Genomic DNA, 25,536 nt, shown 5'->3' with positions numbered 1-25,536 from the left:
AGTGGTTAATCATTTCACCCTGTATGTGCAGTGAAAGGGTTAATCCTCGCTGCCTGGCCCCTGTGGTATGCCTGCAGGGGTCCCTTTATGTGGCTGCAGTGCTGCAGTGCAATAGTTAATACACTCATACTATCCCCTTTTGCTCCTCTCTGCAGTGCAGTGGTTGACCATGTCCCCCTGTAGCTCAATGGTTAACCCCCTGTTGCCTGCCTGTAGGGGCCCCTTCCTGTGGCTCCAGTGGTGCAGTGTAGGGGTTAATACCCCATGCCTTCCCCAGCAGCCCTTGGATTCCCCCTCCCAGGCTCCAGTGTTGCAGCCTCTTCCAGGTCCCTCCTCCTGCAGAGCGATTAAGAGATGAGAAGGGAGTGAGTGAGAGTGAAGAGAAGGGAGGGGAAGGGATGGGAGGGCGGAGGAGGGAATTCTCCTGATCCCAGCACTGACATGAAGGAGAGCAGCCCCGGGGTGACTCCAGCATCTCTGCCACTCACCTGGACTGCTGAGGACAAGCAGGTAGGGACTTTTCCTGGGCAGGGGGGACTTATGATGAAAGAGTCTGGGATGCTGAGGCTGACATCTGGACCAGGGACACAGACAGGGACTGATGGTGCAGAATGAAGGGACAGCCTGGACATAGACAGGGCAGACTACTGATGGAGACCAGCCATCCAGGGGGAGTCCTTTCTAGGGACTAATTCAGGACAGACAGGAACTACTGGATCAGACCTGACATAAAGTGCTGTATTGATTGGGAAGGCTGCATATTGTTAGGGACTGTTTTATTGAGACTGATTACTGAGAGTTCACAGGGCAGGTAGAATGTTAGAAGTTAGCAGGGACCGCTGCTAATACAGGGCAATCAGGAGCTAGTGAAGAGGGGCAAGCTGCCACTGTTGATGGGGGACAGCTGAGGGATGACAGCTGGGAGCTGATGGGGGGGATGTGCAACAGTGTCGCAGGGAGCGCTGTCAGTGCGGGATGGCTCGCAGCCTGTGTGTACAGCAAAGCATGCAATGCCACGCTTTGCATGTTGTACTCCAGGTCCCTGTCTGTGCAATGTGATGATCGGTCCGCTATGCTGTGCAGCATGATACTAGAGATGAACGATGACAGCTGCCAGGAATCATAGGTGAGCCTAGTAGTAGAGTGCCAGCAAAAGTGTGCAAGTGTGTCTGCATCACCTCCATCTGTCACACATTGACCATGGCCTGTCTGCTTGTATCATGACTGTGATAGAGGTGATGTTTAATATAGGCAAGTTTAATACATGTAGATGTAAGCTTTGCATACTGAATGTCTATAACCTGTGATATATATATATATATATATATATATATATATATATATATATATATATGAGAATACTTCATAAATCTTAATAACCTGCCTTTGGGATTAATAAAGTATTCTGATGAGTATTACACATACTGTATATATATTAGTTTTAATATTGTGTCCACCCATGCACACCCCATTTTTGATGTGAATATTTTAATGATCATATGAAAACTCACAGATTGGGTGTATTAATTTGTGTGTGTTTATACACATGCAAATTGCACTTTGTTTTTTTTTAGATTTCTGCACACCGGGTAAGCACAGCTTTCTTTCCAGTCACACTTACTGTATATGGAATGTGAGTCAGCACACCATTAAGATCAGCAGCTACCCATTTTTTCACTATATCCCTGGGCAGGTGGTTTAGTAATACAACCCAGAGAAGCAGTCACATCAGTCTTGGGAGCATGCACATTACTGTCTCCATATCACACAAGCTAGGGTCATTTTCTGTTTACTGTGGGGGGAATACCCAGGGAATCCCACACCAGTCTAGGAAGAACATACAAACCCCATGCAGATACTACCTGAGCCTCTAGTGCTGAAAGGCCACACAAAGGTACCAAGTCCTACTATTACATCAACCCCATGTGACTTTACACAGATCGCTCATTTTGCCAATGCAAAAAAACTACAGGGAGAATATAAGAAATAAGATGTTTTAGATTTTTAAGGGGAATTAGATCCCTAAAGAGCATATACAGCCTCCAAAGATAAAGTGTTGCAGTCAGATTTTGACCCCGGACTCTAATGCTGCAAAACAGCAATGCTAATCATTACCAGCTATACCAAGCCTAGTAAAGAACACTGTGTGAACCAACCAGTATATGGGCTCTCATCAACTCACAGGGATGAGGTTTGAGAATCTATAAAAATGTCAAGTTCAGACATCTGTGGTTGATTGCAGTGAATTTTCTGCAAATCTCTAATTGGTTTAGCTCACTCGATCATTGGCCTCCTTCTTGTAATGACCCATGTGGTTAGGCCGCTGTATATTCAACTGACCAGAACACAAGGACATTTTATAAACGGTGCCTTCATTTTTCATCTGGATGAAGGCTGACCATACATTTTACAATTTTCTTGAGAAATTTGCTTTAGATTTACCAAAACCATATAATATGAGGTCAAACCTAAACAATGCTTTCAATTGTATCCAATTAGGCAGGCTCTTGTACTATATAGTTGAAGGTAAATCTAAAGGAAATTGGGCAAAAATTGGGCATAAAATTGTATAGTGTATGGCCAGCCTAACTTTTTAGAAGTGTTTGTGGGAGTGTCCTTCTCTACATAGAAAAGGGAACGCTTACCTTCCTATTCACAGAGAAGGTCTTCATGAATCTTAGAAGTACATGAATGCATTTATGGACGGTAAGAAGTCTTACTGCTTGTCATTCATGGTGAGATACCAGCTGACCTTCTTACCATCTGCCCAGTCAAGGGCAGACTTATTGTCTATAGTGCTTGTGGCATTGTGCAACAGCCCTAAAAGCCCACAAATGTCTTCTCGCCTTCTGAGGTTTCAGCTTGTGATGCCTAAAGTCCCTGTGTTATTTATCTAATCAGTCCTCCTAGCACAGTGAGCCTTTTTGATCCAAGGCCAAGGCTATACATTGACGTCTGGACAAATCAGGATTAAGCCCCACGCCTCCCTTTTCTAAAGCCCCATACACATGATGAGAATATCAGACGAATGATTGTGTTTTCTTTACATGCTAGTCTCCTATCGAAAGTAAAAAGCTTACTAAAGTTACCAAAATTCTTGTTCGACAGAATAAAAATTTGAAAGTGATGTAATGTACTGTATTTTATTTGCATTGTATTTTCGGACAAAAACTGTACTGATTAAATGACCTGGTATCATACGAGAAAACTTTTTGTGCTTGTCCCCTCAATTAATTTCAGACGAAAGCAGTGTGCTAACAATCAGATTATCGTACGATCGCTTCGGAGGCGGTATTTTTTTTGTGCGATTTTCTGATCATGTGTACTAGGCTTTAGCCCTGCTTCCTGTCCATCATCCGTCAAATGGCAGAACTTTAGTTGGCACAAAGAATTATTACATTTGACAGCTGAATGATGGGGTGGGGTTTAGCAAAAGGAAGGGTGGGATTTAAAGGCCAACTATTTCAAGAACTATTGTTACCCTTTTATCTGTATGTGATTAATACCTGTAATGATAGCATTCAGTTAACTAATCCTTTTTTTGTTCATATGCCCTTATTTATATTTTCTCCACATTTAAACACATACCAAGCTGTCCAGTAAAAGTGATAGGTTGAGACAAATTGTAGCACTTTCAGGGTGTTGCTTGTAGCTGCCACTTTTGTAGCTATGGTTTAAAACTTTGTTCTAAAAGAAAACACTGCTTCCTTCACTTCTGTCTACTAGATGTTCACAGGGTGACAATGCAGTGATTTCATTGCAGAACAGAGAGTGTTGTCACCCTGCTGGGGAAAGTTATAACTGGATCTACTGGCAGGATCAAAAGCTAGTAAAACTAAGTTACAGGGGGGCTAAGATAAACAATATCTTCTGTTTAGTAATTATTGACAGGCTATATATTTTAAAAAGAATGCCATGTACAGTTTGTCATTTTTTTCTTTGACCATAGCTCAACTTAATTTTAACAGGAATTCATTTAAAGACTTTAAAAAAGGTACTTACATTACAGAACCAACTCAGTTCATGTTCATAAAACTCTGTAGCTCTTTTGTATACATAATGTAACTTTTTGTATGTTTGTTTGTTTTTGTATTCCTTTTTATAACCCTCCTAATATAAACTAACATAGCTTGTTAGTAAAATACACTTAATTTGTAGACAGATTGTATTAAAACAAGATTGGCCATTGTCTGTTAATCACGCGCATTTATGAGTGGGGAAATAACTTTTTTTCTCCTTGAATTCATTTAGATTTGAAGTGCTGTTTGTAGTATTTTCTCAGTAATTAAAGACGTAATTTTTATAAACGGTGCTTATCGACTATTCAGCGCCATTAGCGTGGATAATCAAGGATCCATTGTGCTTAGGGCTGAGCTGTATATGAAAGGATGGATAGATCACTGTCAGATTAAAGCTGCTTTGTGCTCTCCTATGTAATCAAACTCTTCAGTAATCAAACTCCTTGGGAAGCCACTTCTAAGTAGCTAATAAAATATTACCAACAAAATAAAGCAGCACCTTCTCCCTGACTTTATTACAATGAACATCGTGCTTTTACATCCCGATTGGGTGCTGAGGAAATCCTAACTGCTGCTTTCAGCTTCTAAAGCTGACCACACATGTTAAAATCTGATCCTTAATGGAGAACTTTACTTTCGGTGGAGTTGTCCTCAAATAAGCCCCCAGTCCCTACAGACATGCATACTTATACTGGGCTTATACTTACTATAGGCCTCGATCCAGCAATCTTACCACCAAATGGACCTGTCTGGCTCTACTTTATTCTAGAAATGCCCCATTTATTTTTATAGGTAGCGACACACATGGCAGCTTCAAGCGGTCGCAAAGAGTATGGCTTCACTTTATTTTCTGCTATATTAGATAGTTTTGGTCATTTTAAAAGTGATTGTAAAGAATTGTCTATTCAGATTGTAGTATGTATGGTCAATTTAAAGTGACCCTGTCACCACCTCTTCCCTCTACAGTTCTCATGCTGAATGTAGCCACAAAGGTCTAGAGGTGACTAGAAAGGGAAGGAAACAGAGGAGAAATATATCACTATCTGAAAATGTTGAGGCTTGGTGCCTCCCTCTCTTACCCTCCTTCCCTAAGCACTGGCACACAAGGCTTTGCATGTATTCGTGGTAAGGACGAGGTTGTATCCACCATATAGCCCTGCTATTAGTATCTAGGCCATTATTTTATGTGATAATGGATGACAAATTTCACATGAAATAAAGGTTACACCCTCTATCAGGGTGAGTAGGCTTTCCTTTTCCCCATGTCCTAGTGATAGTGATTACAGGGGCAGGAGGCAAGGGAAATCCTTAGTTTAGTTAGGTTTTTTGCAACTGCATCTCTGTTGGAGGCACAGTGTGGGTATGGGAACATAGAATTTAACACTCCACTCCACTACAGTTTTGGCTGGAGGAAAAATATATGTAAACCCTACCAATAAGCCCTGGTTCACACTTGTGTGGCCCGTGTTTTCATGGGTACGGCAGCCCATTCACTTAAATGGGCTGCAGTGCCTGTGTTCTACGCAAAAAAACGCAGCCGCAGAGAAATCGCATGGTCTATTTGACCATGCGATTTCCTTGTGGTTCCTGCACCTGCAAATGTGCTGTGCTCAGAATGAATGGCAGCCCCGCGTATATCGAAAGAGCAGCGCGATTTGGCTGCGGGTGGCTGCGAGTGCGGAAACAGATGTGATTCTCACACCCACACAGTGTGAACCAGGGATTAAAGTCTCTTATTTGCCCCCCTATGGTATGTTAAATACTGTATACTATTTAAAGTGTTTTGCTATAAGTGCAAAGAATACCTGTTATTCTTGTTAGAAATCAGAGCTGTTCTAGGTCCTGTGCACAATTCCTGTGTTATCTCAAGGACAGTATTTTAACCCTCCTATTTCTTATCTTGGGACTACAGATTGATCAGCCTTTGCATTGTGGAGATGGGAAAATAATGGGTGGGTTGAGTAGTTTGAAAAGAGAAAACTGGGAGGACTGACAACATCCACAAAATGCTGTGTGTTGTCAGCCTCCAACAGGACGTAGCAGCTAAGTGCATTTCTGGCAGATTAACTTGTATATTTCTGTACTTGCAGAGTCTTTAAATGGATAAGGCATAGGAAAGTAATTGTATTGCAGAGATGTACTGCATATGTGTGGTTTTTTTAATATTTTTTTTATGTTGCCCTGACATACACTTTAAAGAGGACTGCAACCAATTTGTGAAGCGCTGATTATTATTCTAACGCCTTATACCATATCATATAATGACTGTAATAGTGAATAAACATGAATATTCATCAAAAGCTGTTGATCAAATAAAAGTCCTCCGCAATCAATTAATAAACAAAACCTGTGTATTTAAATGTGTGCCACTGCTTGTGCTTGATCTAACTATATTAAGTGACTGTACCACCACCAGATGTCCGCTCACAACAATTGCTCGGCCATAATGTGCTTTTGTTCCTTAAATGGACCATGTGGATCTCCTGTGTATATCCAATGCCCACAGCTTCCTGCTCGCCTCCTCCTTAATGTCCACTGGTTTTACACAAGTCACTCCCGGCCCAATACTTTCAACAACTTCAACTGCTTCATTGTCATCATCATCATTATTATTATTATACAGGATTTATATAGTGCCAACAGTTTGCGCAGTGCTTTACAAAATGAAGGCAGATATTACAGTTAAAATACAATTTAGTACAAGAGGAAAAGGGGCCCTGCTCATTAGAGCTTACAATCTAGGACAGGGGTCTCCAAACGTTTTAAACAAAGGGCCAGTTTACTGTCCTTCAGACTTAAGAGGGGCCACACTGGGGCCTTCAGGAGTAGAAAATGTCACAGCATCAGTTGGAGTAAACAATGTACCATTGTTGATGTCATTGGGAGGAATTGTGCCCAATCATTGGTGTCATTGGTAGGAATAGTGCCCTATCATTGGTCTCATTGGTAGGAATATTGCCCCATCATCGGGGGCAGTATCCTATTATTGGTGTGATTGGGAGGAATTGTGCCCCATCGTTGATGTCATTGGGAGGAATAGTGCCTCATAAGAGTCATTGGGCACATTGTTGGTGTCATGGAGAGGAACTGTGTCCAATCATTGGTGTCATTGGTAGGAATTATGCCTCATCATTAGTGTCACTGGGTCCCATTGTTGGTGTCAATGGGAGGAACTGTGTCCCATTGTTGGTGTCATTGGCGGGTAGTGTGCACTATTATTGGTGTTGGTGAATGAAATAGTGCCCCAAGGGCCGGATAAAGGCAAGCAAAGGGCCACTGATCTAGGAGGAAGGATCAAGTGATACAAAAGGTAATAGCTGTGGGGGATAAGCTTATGGAGGAAATAAAAGGCAGCTTACTAGGTAGAAGCAGGATAGCATTCTTTAAACAGAAAGGTTTTCAGGGATCATCTAAAAGTGGATAGATTAGGAGATAGCCAGACAGATTGGGGTAGGGAGTTCCATAGGATGAGAGAAGCTTGGGAGAAGTCCTGGAGGCGAGTATGGGAGGAGGTGACATGGGAACTAGAGAGCAGGTCTTGGGAGGATTGAAGAGAGTAGTGTGGTTGATATTTTGAGACCAGGTTGGTGATGTAGCTGGGGGCAGAGTTGTGGATGGCTTTGTAAATTGTTGTTAGTATTTTGAATTTTATTCGTTGGGCGAGTGGAAGCCAGTGGAGGGATTAGCAGAGAGGGGTAGCAGACACTGAACAGTTGGTAAGGTGGAGGAGCCTGGCAGCAGTATTCATGATGGACTGGAGGGGGATAGCCTATGTAAAGGTAAGCCAATGAGGAGGGAGTTGCAGTAGTCAAGGCAAAAGATAACCAGGGAGTGAATTTGGAGCTTTGGGGTATAATTGGTTGAAAAAGGGGCATATTCTGGAGATGTTGCAGAGGTTGAGGCAGCATGATTTAGACAGGGATTGGGTGTGGGCTTGAAAGGATAGTTCAGAATCCAGGGTTACCTAGCACCCTGGCATGCAGGGATGGGTTGATAGTGGTTCCATTGATCCAGACTGAGAAATCGAGGGAAGAGGCACGTGGGGGAGGAAATATTATGAGCTCAGTTTTGGATAGATTGAGTTTTAGGGAGTGGTGTGATATCCAGTCTGATATGTCTGTTAGTAAATCAGTGATATGTGAGGAAATTGATGGGGTGAGCTGAGGAGTGGAGAGATAGCTTTGTGTGTCATCAGCATAGAAATGGTATTGGAAACCATGGGAAGCTATCAGCTGACCCAAGGAAGAAGTGTAGATCGAAAATAGGAGAGGTCCAAGGACAGAACCTTGGGGGATCCCAACAGAAAGAGGAGCAGGAGAGGAGGAAGTAGAGTTGTAAGTGACACTGAAGGTTAAGAGTACAGTCATGGAGTTTTTTGAGGAGGAGGGGGTGGTCAACTGTGTCAAAGGCAGTGGAGAGGTCCAAGAGTAAGAGTACGACATAGTGACCATAGGTTTTAGCGGTTAGTAAGTTGTTTATGAGTTTTAGGAGAGCAGTTTCTGTGTTGTAGGTGAAATCCAGACTGTAGAGGATCGAGAAGGTTGTTCTCAATGAGGTGGCAGCTTAGCCAGTTGTAGACTAGACGTTCAAGGAGTTTGGAGGCAAAAGGGAGTAAGGAAATGGGTCTTAGGTTGCTAAGATTGGTAGGGTCCAGTAAGGCCATTTTAAATATGGGGGTGACTAGCGCATGTTTTAGAGAGTTGGGGAAGATGCCAGTAGAAAGGGAGAGATTGAACATATGAGTTAAAGTGTGAAGGATAGAGCCAGAGGGTGACCGTAGGGAACAGGGTCCAGGGGACAGATGGTTAGGTGGGGGTTTAGAAATATGTTTACCACCCTCCTCTATAGTAGCTGGTTCAAACAAGGGAAGTATAGATTGTGCAGGTGGACAAGGAGTGTAGGGTGAGGGAGATATCTGTACAGTGGAGATGGCCCAAAATCACTGGGAATTTTGGAAGGAATAATTTCTTTCAGGACACTGCTGTCTGATCCACAATTACCAGAAGCAAGAATCCTAATTCTAACTTTGCAAGCTTTTGGGGAGCCACAGTAATTGTTTTTCTACCCTAAACAGATTGCAAAGCAGGATGGAGACAGCAAGATAAGGAGAGGTGTTTGATCATGGTCAAGGCACCATGATCAAAGGCACCATGTATGTACATGTAAGGCAGCTGTTGACTGGGAGCCTCATAAACCTGTGTCCATTAAAACAATTATTGAGGCTCCACCAAAAGCTCATGAAGTTAGATTAGGATTCTTGCTTCTGGTATTTGTGGATCAGACAGCATTGTACTGAAAGAAATGATTCCTTCCAAATTCCCAATGATTTTGGGCCATGAAGCAGTTGGAGTTGTTGAATGTATTGGGCCAGGAGTGACTTGTGTAAAACCAGTGGACATTAAGAAGGAGGTGAGCAGAAAGCTGTGGACATTGGCATTGGATATATACAGGAGATCCACATGGCCCATTAAAGGAACAAAGCTGCATTATAGCCGAGCAATTGTTGTGAGTTCATATAGTGGAGGTGAGTGGACATCTGGCGGTGGTACAGTCACTTAATATAGTTGGATCAAACACAAGCGGTGGCACACATTTAAAGACACAGGACTTTATTAATTGATTGCAATGGACGTTCATTTGATCAACTGCTTTTGATGAATATTCATGTTAATCACTATAACAGTCCTTATATGATATATTATAAGGTGTTATAATATTAATCAGCGCTGCACAAATTGTTCACAGTTTTGTTTGCTGAAATATATGAGTGACGCAATAGCTGCGTAGCTGCCGACGGGGATATCGCTAAGCATTTTCACAATTTAGGTGTAATTTAGTTCAGTAGGAGAAACTGTTTAATTGTCACAGGCACTGTGGAGTGGATATATTTTTATTTGATTTCATTTCATTTTTGCTAGCAGCTCACAAGGCTTATATATTTTTTTGGTCTACACTTTAAAGAGGAGCTTCAGTCTCCTCCCAAAAAAATGAAAAGTCGGCACCTACAAATACTGTAGCTGCTGACTGTTAATATACGGATACTCACCTGTCCAGGGATCCAGCTTTGTCCTCATTCAAACTGATTCTTCAATAGGCCTCGGGTCCAGGTGCCAGCATCTTAACTAAGGGAAACCCTTCCCACTGCGCATGCGTGAGCTGCACTGCGCTTTGTGAATGGTGCAGCAGGCTTCTGGGACATGTTATGAGTCCCAGAAGGCTGCTGGCAAAGGGGGGGGGGGGGCTGAGCTTTCACTTGGATCGCCTAGGCAATCCGGACAGAAGTGGGAGCGGGTACCTGTCAAGATCAGGTACCCATTTCCCCCCTTCCAAAAAAAATAAGTGCCAAAGGTAAAGAGGAGGGGGGGGGGGAGGCAAACAAGCAGAACCTCCCCTTTTGGGTGAAGTTTCGCTTTACACTGGTGTCACTCTTTACTTTACCACCGCTCTGAAAAGCGATCCATGGTAGAGTAGCGACTGCCAAGCATTCAGGAGACAAAGTCCCATTCACTTTATTGGGCTGCGCTTGGCAGCTGTACTACCCTACCAACATGACATGGAGTAAGATCCCAGGCAGTTGAATGTTATCTTATAGTTGGGCAGTTGTGGGGCAGTAAAACTGCGGCTCCACTGTCTGTTTTTAACACCCCCCTCTGCCACATGTGTGGACAAAGCCTAAATGTGTTATGATTAAACTCCATTTTATTATGCAAAAAGGGTAATCCTCTCCAGGCCAGTTATATACATTATTGGGAATTATGCCATCTTCATGGCAGACACTAAGTCGCTTCTGTTCTGTAGATAGTACGACAGGCCATTGCTGAAACCTCCTCAAAACGTAATGTTACACACTACAGTCTGCTTCCTACTGTGACAAGTTAAGTCCTAGGGTCATAAAAGGAACAGGAGCAACTGCTAAAGACAGTGCTGGGAATGGCTGAACATTTATGTTAGGCTCTGCAGACCTGTGGGAAAAGCAGTGAGCCAATGAGAACATGAGCAGGGAATTAAATTTCTAAGACCGTTGTGTACACAGGGCACAGTGTTCCCTATGCTGCAGTGTCAGCAATAAATGTGAAATGTTTGGATAATCATGACTGCAGGTTAAAATGTAGAATTTTTATTTCTATAACATTTAGGCCACATTCACAAGGGCTTACTTAAGTGTATGCCCATGTGAGGCCATGTTTGCCTGCACAGGGATGCACAAGTGTCCCATGCATCTATGTGTAGACAGTTCTATTCATCTCAGCTGGGATGCAGCAGGTGCACAGACACAGCCACTGCTCCTAATATGACAACATGCAAATGCATGCCCCCGAGAACATGCTGTCTACGTTTGGGCACATGCATTCACACACACGGCTGTCAGATTGGGAGCATCAGCTGTGTCCATGCAGCTGCTGCATCCCAACTGATGTGAATTGGACTTCCTGCACAGAACACCTGTGTTTTTCCATACAGACAAACACAGCATAGTTGCCAACATTCCCAAAAAATGTTTAAGGACACTTTTTAAGTAGGTAGAGTATTATTTTAATTTGGGGTGGGGCATTCATTAGTGGGTGTGGTCTAGCCACTGCAAAAAAAAAAAAAAAAAGGCCGTGGTTTCCTCAGTATAGACTGTCATCAATGCAGTATAGACAAATTTTCCTTGTTCCCCGCGCATTAGTACAGACTCAACTCCCTTCCAGCCTCCCTTTCCCAGCATAGAATTGTACAGATCTCCAGAACTCTTCCTAGGGAGGGGGGAGAAGAGGGGGAGGTGGGGTGAGCAGAGTTGTGGGGGATGGAAAAGAGGGGGGTGAGCAGAGTTGAGGGGATGGAGAAGAGGGGGGGTGAGCAGAGTTGGGGGGTGGAGAAGAGGTTGGGTGAGCAGAGTTGGGGGGGGTGAGCAGAGTTGGGGGGGATGGAGAAGAGGGGGTGAGCAGAGTTGGGGGGGATGGAGAAGAGGGGGTAAACAGAGTTGGGGGGGGACGGAGAAGAGGGGGTGAGCAGAGTTGAGGGGATGGAGAAGAGGGGGGGTTAGCAGAGTTGGGGGGATGGAGAAGAGGGGGGGTGAGCAGATTTGGGGAGGATGGAGAAGAGGGGGGTTAGCAGAGTTGGGGGGATGGAGAAGAGGGGGGTGAGCAGATTTGGGGGGATGGAGAAGAGGGGGGGTTAACAGAGTTGGGGGATGGAGAAGAGGGGGGTGAGCAGATTTGGGTTGATGGAGAAGGGGGGATGAGCAGAGTTTGGGGGATGGAGAAGAGGGGGGGGTAAGCAGAATTGGGTGGATGGAGAAGAGGGGGGGGTGAGCAGAGTTGGAGGGATAGAGAAGAGGGGGGGTGAGCAGAGTTGGGGTGGATGGCGAAGAAGGGGGTTGAGCAGAGTTGGGGGGGATGGAGAAGAGTGGGGGTGAGCAGAGTTGGTGAAGGGAGGTTATGATCAAAGCTGGGCAGCCAGGACATGTGTATTGAGGGTTGGAGTCAGGGGCGGACTGACAACTCATGGGGCCCCCAGGCAATAGGGGATCATGGGGCCCCGCCCACACCCAAAAAAGCCTATAAAAAGGTACCAGGGGCATCTCCTGGGGCCCCCTACTGACCTCGGGCAGTGCCCGAGTGCTCAAATGGTCAGTCCGCCCCTGGTTAGAGTAGAGGCTGCTGGGAGGGAAGAGTGACACTGAAACAGGACAGTGGGGGGACAGGCACACAGAAGTTGCTGAGTACATGCAGTGTGCAGTGATACTGAGGAGTCAGACTTGGCACAGGACAGTCAGCAGATGGCCTTCTATAGGAGAACTCACTGGGCTGTGGCTTTTCTGGCAGCGGGCACTATGGCAGGCAAGGATGTGGACATGGTATTGCCGCACAACAGGTTTCTCTCTCATGCTGCCCTTATCCTTCAATATCCCAGAGACAAGCCGCACGAAATGGGGTGGTCTCGTGGCATCATGAGGCGCAGTAGACACCCAGCCCTTCCTCAGCCGATCCTACAGCAATCACAGGTAACTAAGTCAGGACCAGAACTGTAGACTGGAAGGATCCATATGGTGTGCGTGAGTTTGATAGGGGGGACCACACAGGAATCCTGTGGCTATGCCAGTGGTTGTGATTAATTGTGTCAGTGGCAAACTCCCGTTGTCTTTGGATTCCCGTTGGATTCTGCCCAGGACAAGCTCTGAGCGGGACATCTGTCTGATTTCCATGAATGTCCCAGGCAACCTATGACTGTTGGCAACTATGACACAACCCTTTCACAGGTATACACTTAAGTATGTCGCATGTGAACGAGGCCTTAAAGTTTTACTAAACCCAGAACCTTGCATCCACTATATCTGGTCTCCCACAGTACACAGAACATGGAAGTGCAATTATTTTAGTAAATATAAACTGCTAAGTACCTTTTCTTATCAGTAGTATATAGCAGTCTTGTGACTTCGACCAGTGTCCAGCAGAGCACTGGTTAAAGCTTGTAGGAGGACTTTTCATTCTGCTCCTATGAGGCTATCCTATGAGGCTGTATAACCCCTGATCCTCTGTCTGGACAGTGCTGATTGGCCCTGTGCCGATCACATGCACTCTTCCAAAGAAAAAAAAAACCTCTCTAACAATACACACCAAACTGAGTATGTGTGGAGTCACTCCTAGAGCTCTGTACTATCAGCAGATGGGTTGGGGACAGTAGAAGGGGGAAATCAGAGAAGACAGGATCAAACAGCCATTATACGCAATGCAGAGAATTAACCCCATAGATTCCACAGTATAACAAGCGCGCTTTATTGCATATACAGACTTATTTTACTGTTGTGGGTTTAGTAACATATTATTTACAAAAATTATATATATACATATATATATATATATATATATATATATATATAAATTCTGGAGCACTGGAGGAGGGGGGTCACCCCCAATGAGGAATGCACTGCTTTATGGCATGCTGTCTCCTGCTGTGAACATGTCTACAGAAGGATAAAGCTCAGGGATGACCTCATCAGTGACTTGCCACTCTTTCAGAATCCAATTAGCAAGCTGAGACTGGGTCCTGACCAAGCTATACTTCTAAACTTCTGTAGATACCAGCAAGGTTACTGACCTGCCCTGTCTGCCGGGGAGGGGGGAGGTGCTGGATCACAAGGCCAGCTGTATAGATATATTGGAAAGTAAATCAATGCATTTGTATTTAGCTGTTTGCCTGAGGTTCAGCTTTAAGCATATTTAATGACTTGCAGTACTGCAACCCCTGTATGTAAATGAGAGGGAGGGGTCAGATTCATTCAGGTCGATAAAGATAAATGAGAGTGCTCCTGCATAGCATAATACTTTAATAAACTATAGTAAATTATTTATTTTAAAGTGCAATTTAAAAAACAGCTGAATTAGCTGTATGATTAGCTGTTTTCAAATTGCACTTTTAAATAAAACGTTGCAAGCATCATCCGCAGTCTACACCTCTGTCCCTGCAGCTTCGATGATCTATATCAACAGTGCGCTGATTGACAGGCTTGCTTATATAGCGTTTCCTTGAGAGCCTTTCCAGTGCATTGTACTTACAGAGGTAATAAAAATGCACTCTGGGGCTCATTTACCTAGCAGGAAGAAAAATGAGTATGCAGCAATTTATTTTTTTCGGAAACAAAATTGTTGGAAGGTCTCCTTCAGCGCAGGAATGCTTACATGGAACAGATCAGCGAAGCAGGAGTCTGCGGCAAATCAGATTTCATGTCTCATTTCCCCACTGTGGGCTGAAAAGTAAAAACTGCTATCTGATTTTTCAGTTTTCATACCTTATAATATGACAGATGTATTATCCATCTATTCATGTATTGTTATTAATGAGTTCTGTGACAAGCTGCCTTGATTTTTATAAATACCAAATAAAATGATAAATCCTGCTTTCTAATCAGAATTTCACAGGACCCCGATACCCTGATCTGGTAATTGGCTTACTTCTAGCACAGAACTAGTCTGATTACATGCAGGCTGTTGGATTCTGGCAGCTATGCCATGCTTTTTGACATGAATTGAAGGTCCTTTCCTTTCCTTCCTAACGTTTCCTTATAAAATAGATCAAAGTGCAAAGCACAGTAACACGTAAGAATTCCTTTTATTAAAAGTACAGGTAAACTGGACAACAGTAAGTATACTATTTGTACTTTTTTCATCCGTTATTGCACATTAGCAGTGCTGATCCCCTGCAATCTCTTTTCAGTCACTTCCCATCTAATGTATGCAGTCCAGCAATGGCTACGCATAATTTTTCAGGGCACGTTTACTGATGATGATGGCAGTGGAACGTTCCTGTGTAATGGTCACTGGCACGGCCCCTTGTAGTTTCCAAGACGTAGAGGCTGTGACAGGATGACAATGCGAAACAATTGGTAGTTGTCAACCTTCAACCAGAAAAAACCTTTGTGGCAGGATCACCATGTATTATTTTACTGAAAGCAGATTGTAAGTGAACCTTTCCTAAAACAAACATGCAGGCTGTCACCAGAGGCACCCCTAGGGATGGTGTCACCCAGTGCAGTAACACGTGGTGTCACCCCTCCAGAGAGGAAGGAGCGGTGCCGGTGTAGTGGTAAAATGAGTATCCCTTGAAGATATGTATCCCCTGAAGCAACTGCACATGTGCTGGTTTCAGGCCGAAGAAGCCAATCTTCAACTTTAGCACAGAGCTGGCGATCGGCTTCTTCGGCCTGAAAGCAGCACATGCGCAGTTGATTCAGGGGATACTCATTTTACCGCTACACTGGTCACTGTGCCGGCATCCTGCTCCTGCACCCCCTGTGATGGTGTCACCCGGTGCGGCCTGCACCCCCCTAGGGACGCCACTGGCTGTCACTGCTGATGGTCTAAAAATGCTAGATGCCTGACTACTATGCTGACACCCTTGTTTAGTACTTAAAGTGGTTTTAAGGCATTCTATGCATGAAAATTATTATACAGGATTATTATTATACAGGATTTATATAGCGCCAACGGTTTGCTCAGCGCTTTACATTATAGTGGGAGACAATACAGTAACAATACAGTTCAATACAAGAGGGATTTGAGGGCCCTGCTCCTTGGAGCTTACAATCTAGGAGGGAGGGGTGAATGGTACAATAGGTGTTAACTGTGGGGGATGGAGTGGTTGGAAGAGTAGAGGATTCCAGTATTAGCAGAGGGCGGGATAGGCTTCCCTGAAGAGATAGGTTTTCAGTGATCGCCTAAAGGTAAGTAGAGTAGGTGATAGTCTGATATATTGGGGTAGGGAGTTCCAGAGGATGGGTGACGCCCTATAGAAGTCTTGGAGACGAGCATGGGAGGAGATAAGGGAGCTAGAGAGTAGGAGGTCTTGCGAGGAGCGGAGTGTACGGTTTGGGTGATATTTAGAGATAAGATCAGTTATGTAAATTGGGGCAGTGTTGTGGATGGCTTTATATGTTATTGTTAATGTTTTGAATTTTATCCGTTGGGCAATGGGAAGCCAGTGGAGGGATTGGCAGAGAGGGGTGGCAGATACAGAACGGTTAGTGAGGTGGATGAGTCTGGCAGCAGCATTCATGATAGACTGAAGAGGGGATAGCCTGCGATGAGGTAGGCCAATGAGGAGGGAGTTACAATAGTCGAGGCGTGATATAACAAGGGAGTGAATAAGTTGCTTAGTGGTTTCCGAGGTTAAGAACGGGCGTATCTTGGAGATGTTGTGGAGGTGAAGTCTACATGATTGTGTCAGCGATTGGATCTGGGGCTGAAAGGACAGATGGGAGTCTAGGATTACACCTAGTACCCTGGCGTGAGGGGATGGACTGAGGATGGTGTTATTGATATTTATGGTGAAGTCAGTGGGGGTGGCGCTGGCAGGGGGGAATACTAGGAGCTCAGTTTTGGAAAGGTTGAGTTTGAGGAGGGAAAATAAAAAAACTTCTGCATGCAGCTCCTTCCCCCAATGTGTCTCTCCTAATTGGACAGAGAGGCAAGGGATCAAGGCTGTTCTCTGCAAAATGATTGCAAAGAGCACGCAAGTATGACATGTTTTTTAATTTTATGAAATAAAAATATTGCTATTAGAATCACTTTGGTCATGTGACTTGGGAGTTCAAAGTCACACCCCGTTAGTGGCAATGGAACCGTTCAAATCAGTGCGACTCAAGTTGCAGCGACATTTAAACAAACATTCATACACTATTTTTGTGCAACTTGCATTGACATTTGTTAAATGCAGTCGCACAAAGTGTCAGCAAGCCACAATGAAGTTGCACTGAATAGTCAGCTTTGAAGTTGCACGAAGTAGCAAGATTTCAAAGTCACACTGGTGTGAACCAGGGTTAAAACAAACATGCGGGTCAGGAAAATCAAGGTGAAGCCAGAACTCATTATTTGCATGCATGTTCCATGTATTTGACTCAGAGTATTGATGCCAGAGGGTTACCATGACAGCCAGGTAACTAATATTTGCATAATGAGAAACTAGCAAATGGAAAAGGAAAACTAAGTTTGGAATGACTTTAAGCATGTCAAAGTTTTTATATGAAATTTAAATGGATAATTTATAATAACTTGAGGTCAGACTAATGTACAAAGGATTCCAGTTGGCTGCCATTTCTACTGCACTTACGGCTTTTTTGTGCACTAATATATAATAAGTGCACAGGTCCCCTAAATGTGTCCTTTTTATGTGCACATGAAAAGTTTCATGCAACCCTGAGGGTACAGCCAATCAAAACAAGGACAGCAGTGATAATGTACCAAGCTTTGGCTCCAGGAGCACTGTGAGCAATATTGATTTCCTTAGGTTGGCATTCATGTGTTTGGAGCACAAAGTTTCAACCCACCCGAAACACTTGGGGTGACTGCAGCCATATTCGTGAACTTGGGACAAAGTCAACTGAGTTCTGTTCATGATTCTTTTTTTATTTGCATTGACATTACAGAAGAATTCCAAGTATGGATATTTTTTTACATAGTTACATTGGTCTAGCTTGGATCAATCAAACAATGCTTACCCCATACATGTACAGTGCTCAGCATAAATGAGTACACCCCTTTTGAAAAGTAAGATTTGTATCTCAATGAACACAAGAACAATTTCCAAACTTTTGACAAAACTGAGTTTTATAGAACATTTGTTTAGCTCATTACATGAAAGTAAGGTTAATAATATAACTTAGATTACAAAATCTTCAGTTTTACTCAAATTAAATGATGTAAAAATGAATACACCCCACAACAAAAATTACTACATCTAGTATTTTGTATGACTTTCATGACTGTTAAGGACATCACCAAGTCTTCTAAGTTGGCGACATATTGCAATATCTTTTTCCATTCTTCAAGAATGACCTCTTTTAGAGCCTGGATGCTGGATGGAGGGTGATGGTCAACTTGTCTCTTCAGAATTCCCCATAGGTGTTCGATTGGGTTCAGATCAGGAGACATACTTGGCCACTGAATCACTTTCACCCTGTTCTTCTTCAGAAATGCAACAGTGGCCTTAGATGTGTGTTTTGGATCATTGTTATGTTGGAAAAGTGCACGACAACCAAGGACACGGAGTGATGGTAGCATCTTCTCTTTCAATATAGAGCAGTACATCTGTGCATAAATGATACCATCAGTGAAATCCAGCTGCCCAACACCAGCAGCACTCACACAGCCCCACAGAAGGCCACAGCCACCACCATGTTTCACTGTATTTTTCTTTGTACTCCTCACCTTTGCGACGCCATACAGTTTTTAAGCCATCAGTTCCAAAAACATTTATCTTGGTCTCATCACTCCAGAGTACAGATTCCCTGTAGTCTTCTTTTCTTTCAACATGGGCCCTGGCAAATTGTAGGCGGGCTTTTTTGTGCATGGACTTTAGGAGAGGCTTCCTTCATGGATGACACCTATGCATGCCATTCTCTGCAGTGTAAGCCGTATTGTGTCATGGGAAACAATCACCACAGTTTGGCTTTCTACTTCTTTACCTAACTGCAGTGAACTTGCATGGCGATTTTCTTCAACCCTTCTCATCAGAAGACACTCCTGTCGTGGTGTTAACTTCCGTGGATGTCCTAGACTTCTCTGTGAGATGGTTGCAGATCCATCTTTGTTACATTTTTGTATCCCTTGTGGTACAGTATTCTGACTGATAAGTAAAGCTTTGCTGATCTTGTTGCCCTCACTTTTCTTGTGTAAAGAATTGATTTTCATTCTCAGGCCTTGTGACATTTCTCTTCCATGTGGTGCCATTATTGACAGCATGAAATGGGAAGGGGTTTTCTATGTTATGTAACACCCTTTTATAATCAACTGTCTGCTGCACACCTGTTTAATGAATAATTACTCACCTGTAGTTGAATTCTTGTTAATTAGGATTTTGTTGTCTAAAATGTAGCTTTGCTCCTAAGACTTTCATTTGGGTGAATTCATTTTTGCAACATGGTCTTGAATGAATTTGTTAGGAATAATACTTTTTTGTGTGTGTGCAAATTACCAAATCTTGTTTGCATTCAATGGCCCGCATTTGTGGGAGTATTTTGTAGTATAGTGCCCCATAGAAATTGTTGATTCTGAAAGGAAAGTAAACGTTTTCTGAAAAATCTGTTGAGGTGTACTCATTTATGCTGAGCACTGTATCTTGCCTGTGCTGATGATCACGCTGGACTGACTGGAAAAGTCACTGGTCGTGGGTGGATAATTGTGTGGGTGAGTAAGGAGAAGTCCCTCCAGTACGTTGCCAAATTGTGGATACTGGTGTTGAACCCTCTTAGGGCTTGGGTTGCTGTCTTTCTGGCACAGCCTTAAGGTCGTTTCCTCATGTAGACTTGAGATCATGGGAAATATGGTGTGCCCGATGTCCAAAAGAATGCAAGTTTGATGGTAAATTGTGTTTGAGAATAGTGACAAGCATATCAATCCAACGCATTTCGGGAGAAAGGGGCTCTCCCTTCTTCAGGGCTATGGAACAAGTATGAAAAATTACCAGAAAACAGAACGAGAACATAATATTGGATATTATGGATATTATTGGAAAAATACAAACAGGTATTCCTAAGATAAAATATGTTATACAGTTATAAAAAGTATATATCAAGAGCTAATGATCACCAAAATGTTTTCATATTTTTTGTGATTATTTTTTATTGTTCATTAGCTCTTGATATATACTTTTTATAACTGTATAACATATTTTATCTTAGGATTACCTGTTTATATTTTTGCCTTTACATATCCAATATTATGTTCTTGTTTTCATAAATCTGTTTTCTGTATATTTTTCATATTTGTTCCATAGCTCTGAAGAAGGGAGAGCCCTTTTCTCCTGAAATGCATTGGCTTGATATATTTGTCGGTATTCTCAATAAATGCCTCTTAGTTTACCATTGAACTTTCCTATTATTCCGAGTACCCCATACATGTGAGATCCCTCTAGAAGCTGGAAATCACTGTAGTAGACACCGCTATCCCAGTGAGCTTCAATAGTTTCCGGGTCCCATACCGAGCAGCTGCCCTGCTGCATTGTGAACACAAGAGGTCAACCATTCAGCACAGGCAATGTTCAGAGATCGCTTTAAATTTTCTGAATGAATGCAAATTTACTCTGATTGGATGAGGTAGAGAGGCAGGTTAGTGACATCACGCTCTCCACCTCATCCAATCAGAGAATGTTTTGCATTCATTGTAAAAATGCAAAGCTTTCTCTGAATGGCGCCCATGCCAAGCAGCCAACTTTCTATGTTCAGAATGCAGTAGGGCAGCCACTCGGTAGGGGATCCAGAAGCTAATTGCTATCACTGGAGTAATTGTTTAATACAGTGATATCCAGCTTCTAGAGTGATCCCAGAAGTATGGTATATACATAGGTACATTGGTTCAAGCCAAATCATGTAAAAAATGCCATACTTATAATACTTCTTTAAAAAGAGGACTAAGCTTTCTGGGTGTGCCCCCTTCTTTAAGGGTCCTTCGGTACTTTTAACCAAACAGTATTTGCTAGATGCAGGTTCATTTAACCTCCTAATGATTCATTGCAAACCTTAGGGCTCTCGAAGGTGAGATGTCTGCATTTGGCTTGCCAGGTCTGCACATCTTCCAAGGTCATTACAATAGGCTCCCATTCTCCTTATTGTATTTTTTAGATATGATGTATTTTGCAAACTGCAGTATGAAAAGTGGGAACACTACAAGCTGGGTGGGGCAAAGCCAGGAAGTATGGCATAGAGATCCCACCAGGGGCAGACTGACAACTCATGGGGCCCCCGGGCAATAGGGGATCATGGGGCCCCTGTGTCCTTGCCCACACTCAAAAAAGCCTATAAAAAAAGGTACCAGGGGCATTTCATTGGGCCCACTACTGACCACGGGCCATCAGACAGTGCCCAAGTGCTCGAATTGTCAGTCCGCCCGCCCCTGGATCCCACCACTAAACTTCACCAAAAGTTGACCCTTTATTCACCCAGATTATGAACTATAGCTTCCTTGACATATGGTGCCTCTTTTGTCTGTCTTGCAATACCCAGCAGTTCTCTCATGTATTGTATTGTTCAGCTCATCTCTCTCCGTTTATCAGATTCAGCAGTATTCTTGTAATGTAAATAGAGCGTTGAATGCCACTGCTGTACCTTCAGGGAGAATTACAACTCTGCTATAATAAAATAATTCGCTTCAGCAGACAGATGAAAAGATGAATTACATGCCTTGAAAAATCTCCTTCATGAGCCTTAAATACAGGTTGTGTTATGTGAGTTTTTTTCAAGGAACAACTCTGGGCAACAAGTGAAATAATTTGGTGGAGTCTTAATGCACTCAAGAAAATGTTGCAGCTGTGCTAGAGTGGCAAAGTTTAACTAGGAGATCTTCACATCATGTGGGACCTCTCATCACTCATTCCATCCTCTGAACTCTCTCTCCCTTAAATCTTTATTGTTTTGTTTGTCATTTTTTTTTCTGAGAACCAAGAAGAAGAAATCAAGTATGTTCATGATTTATTTCTAAATGATCAGGAGTGTGCATATTTAGAATGCAGAGGAACTCCCATGGGCCCATCTGGGAATCCAAAGCCAGGCATATTGCAGGCACATGATTAGGTGTTCCCAGAACTACGGCTTAATAGACAGCAGATGATTTTATGCAGCAGGCAGTCCGATAAAGCTTAGTAATGCCAGAAAGGAAAGTACAAGCCCTGGGCAGAGAGGCATCACCCACTCTGCATTAACATTATAAAACAATTGTAAACTTTGGCGCAAAAACTCTGGATCCTTTTCTTCTGTCTATTACTTTTATAGCACAAGGTGCCATAGTGAAGGTAAGGTATGTGTGGTCTTTATTAAAGTTGAGCTATGGTCAAAGGATGATGCATTTATGATCTGTAATAGTAATAAGGCTGGGTTCACAATACCAACAGTACGATAAAGCATATATGTTAATGCACATTATGTCATACGTTAATGTGTATTGCACCAGAAAAGGAATTATTTTTGTAAGAGTGCACCACAAACACACTGTAGTTGTTTGGCAAGGTGCTTTGGAGTGCCATTAACAATGAATGGCACCCCAGTGTGCCAAGGTGCACATGTGTATATTACCACAGTGCAACAGTGTAAACCCAGCCTAGCACAGCATTTATTGTTTTTTCGGAGTCCCTTATGTAACTAGGTTTTGATCCTGCCAGTAGATACTGTATGTTGCTTTTTAACTTGCTTCAGTAGGGTGACCATGCTGCTGATTCTGCAGTGAAAATGCTGCAGAGTTATCACCCTTTGGATATGCAGTTTTAGATGGACTTTGAGCAAGTGTCAAACAAATTAAAGCCCAACTCCAACTGATATTTTAGAACAGTTACATCAGCAGTTTGTTTTTTTTTCTTTTGGAACAAATGTTTAAACCATGTGAATGAAAGCCAACCTCTGTAAGCAACCACAGCAGTAAAAGGTCCCTTTCACACCTATGCACGCACAGTAATACTTGCCACTTTGTGCCTTGTGATTCATTTGGAACGGCGCTCTAATGGAATAAGTACAGTAGGTGAAAACAGACCAGCAGTGTAGCACACTACAACTCACATGAGTTATGGTGAGCTGGGTTAACAAAAGTCTGCGTGTCCACTTTTTGGTCCATTGCCTTGCATCGGCTGCATATTCAAATGCATAAACTGCCCTATCACAATACACTTTAAAGCTGGCCATAGATGAATCGAAATTTGGCTTGATTAGCAGGGACTGGCTGAATTTCGGTCTGTGTGTAGCCATTCCTGTTTGACAGATGTCAATTGTTATATTAACTCCTGTCGCTGGCAGAATGAAAAAAAAAAAATCATCAGTGGCCAGCCTTATACATGAAATATTGCACATATATTGTAAAGTGCTGAGCAAACGGTTGGTGCTATATAAATCCTGTATAATAATAATAATAATAACACGTGTGTAGTAATGAACTGCAGCAGACTACAAAGGATTGAAGATGCCCTTATACACACACCAGCCACTTTATTAGGTACACCTTGCTAGTGCCAAAAAAATATCCCCCACACCATTACACCACCACCAGCCTGAACCATTGATACAAGGCAGGATGGATCCATGCTTTCATGTTGTTTATGCCAAATTCTGACCCTACCATCTGAATGTCGCAGCAACCAGTCTGCCCATTCTCCTCTAACATCAACAAGGCATTTTAACACTTTTTTTTGCTATCTGTATGTAAATGTGGAGAAAAATACTAATAAAAGCCTGTGACAGTAAAAAGGAACTCGTATACACAAGTATTATCTGCATACAGATATCAGAGAACAATCATTTTCGTGATAGTTTGCCTTCAAAGCTACAGCTACACAGAAGATTTTTAGAAGCTTTATCACAATAATAAAATTGAAAGTGATTACTCAATAAGAGCAAGAAAGATTTCAAGGCAGATAGAACAAATGGCTCCCTATGGTCTACAATACACATCTAGCATGTAGTAGCAATTAATTTTACTTTTATACACAATGTTCCTATTATGTGTAATTGATTGCTACTACATGTGTAGCTTACTCCATGGCTAACCATTTGTCCTATCGCTTTAGTAATCACTGCTAGTGATTTAAATGCTAGTGCTTTTCATGGTGAGTTATGAAAGATCTCATGAATACCCCCAGCCCAAACAGCTAAATGTAGCAAAATGTGGTTGTACAGGTCCGACGCTGATTTAAAAGGTGCCCACAGTGTTCACTTTGACTGGAAACTCTTTTGAAGGCAGAGTATTAAATGGAAGGACAAAAATACCATAAACCAGTAAATTGATGAAAATTCCACTTTACGTCTAAAATATTTATTGCTGAAGACTTAAAGTGGTTGTAAAGGCAGAAGGTTTTTTTCCTTACTGCATTCTATGAAAAACCTTCTACATGCAGCTTCTCCCACAGCCTTCCCTAAATACATACCTGAGCCCAATGTTGATCCAGCGATGTGCACGAGAGCTTATGGACACATAGAGCAGGGCTCGGGACCGTGCACGCACCAGTGCCCCCATAGCAGGCGGCTTGCTAGAAGTACTCAGGGTGGGGGAAGAAGCCCAGAGCACGGACGGGGGACCCAAGAAGAAGAAGATTGGGGCTGCTCTGTGCAAAAATCATTGCACAGAGCAGGTAAGTATAACATGGTATTTTAAAGTGAACCTTTAATATTACTTTAAGCTGGCCAAACATCAGTAGATTTTTGAATAGATGTTCATACTAAAATTTTCATCAGTACATTCGATGACCTGACGAATGTCATTTGAAAGTACTTTAAAAAACAGCTGCTTTAAACATTACATTTTGGAGTGAACAGACTTTAATGAAAACCACAATAGCAGTTAGAAATTAATTTATTTGAGAAATTTGAGAAAAATTTTCCTTACTACTTTAAAATTTCTAGCCTCTGAGGTCAAAAACGAAAATCGATTTGACCCCACTAATTATTAGAACATTGAATTAATGTTCTTTAAATTAATACTGTATCTTATGACAATATTCTACCACTGCAGGGGTGACCAACCTTTTGAAGAGCGAGGACCACTTAAGCGACTTGGTAAACGGTCACGAGTGACAATGAGGATAGTGCGAGGATGACAGGTCTGTGTCTGTTTTGCATATGCAGAGCGGCCATGGACACAGCCCGCTCTACTCTATGGGCCCTCCGATCCGATCTGCCCAGACGGAAGGGGACGGATCCCCTTCTGTTTTTTTTATCAGGTCGGACTGGAGGTAGATAAGTGTAAATGAACACAAGTCCACCATAGAGGGTCCATTTTGGTCTGCCTGAAAAACGGACAGGCAAACCCAACCGAACCAATCATGGGAAAGGGATCTAAGGCTGCTTTCACACTAATGCACTGCGGTATACTGCACTGCAGGTGCAACACAGTGCACTTGTGGCTTTCCTGCGGGTTAGCTGCACTTTGCCATAGAATTCTATTATATCCTGCAAATATGGTGCATTTTCTGAAAGTGCCCCAAAACTCCTGCATTCAGTGCAGAACTGGAACAGATATGCCCATTACCATGTGATTTTAATTTAAAAAATGACCTTTAAACACAATCT

The 25,536-nt window shown here is 42.8% G+C and overlaps 1 protein-coding gene across 1 annotated transcript in view; it reads left to right on the top strand.

Moving 5' to 3' along the window:
• The first annotated feature begins 408 nt into the window (after positions 1 to 408).
• The window catches only part of KCND1 (potassium voltage-gated channel subfamily D member 1), a 127,138-nt gene continuing 102,010 nt past the window's right edge, over positions 409 to 25,536 (top strand). The window contains exon 1 of the mRNA XM_089675241.1: positions 409 to 510. The gene's annotated coding sequence lies outside the window, so the exon portion shown is untranslated. The remainder of the gene's footprint in view (positions 511 to 25,536) is intronic.

Source organism: Staurois parvus, unplaced genomic scaffold (genome assembly GCF_062004578.1).
Source record: "Staurois parvus isolate SC_StPar_1 unplaced genomic scaffold, SC_StPar_1.0 ptg000154l, whole genome shotgun sequence".
NCBI lineage: Eukaryota > Metazoa > Chordata > Amphibia > Anura > Ranidae > Staurois > Staurois parvus.
Note: the sequence above shows the minus strand (reverse complement) of the source record. Positions and strands in the feature narration are given on the sequence as shown.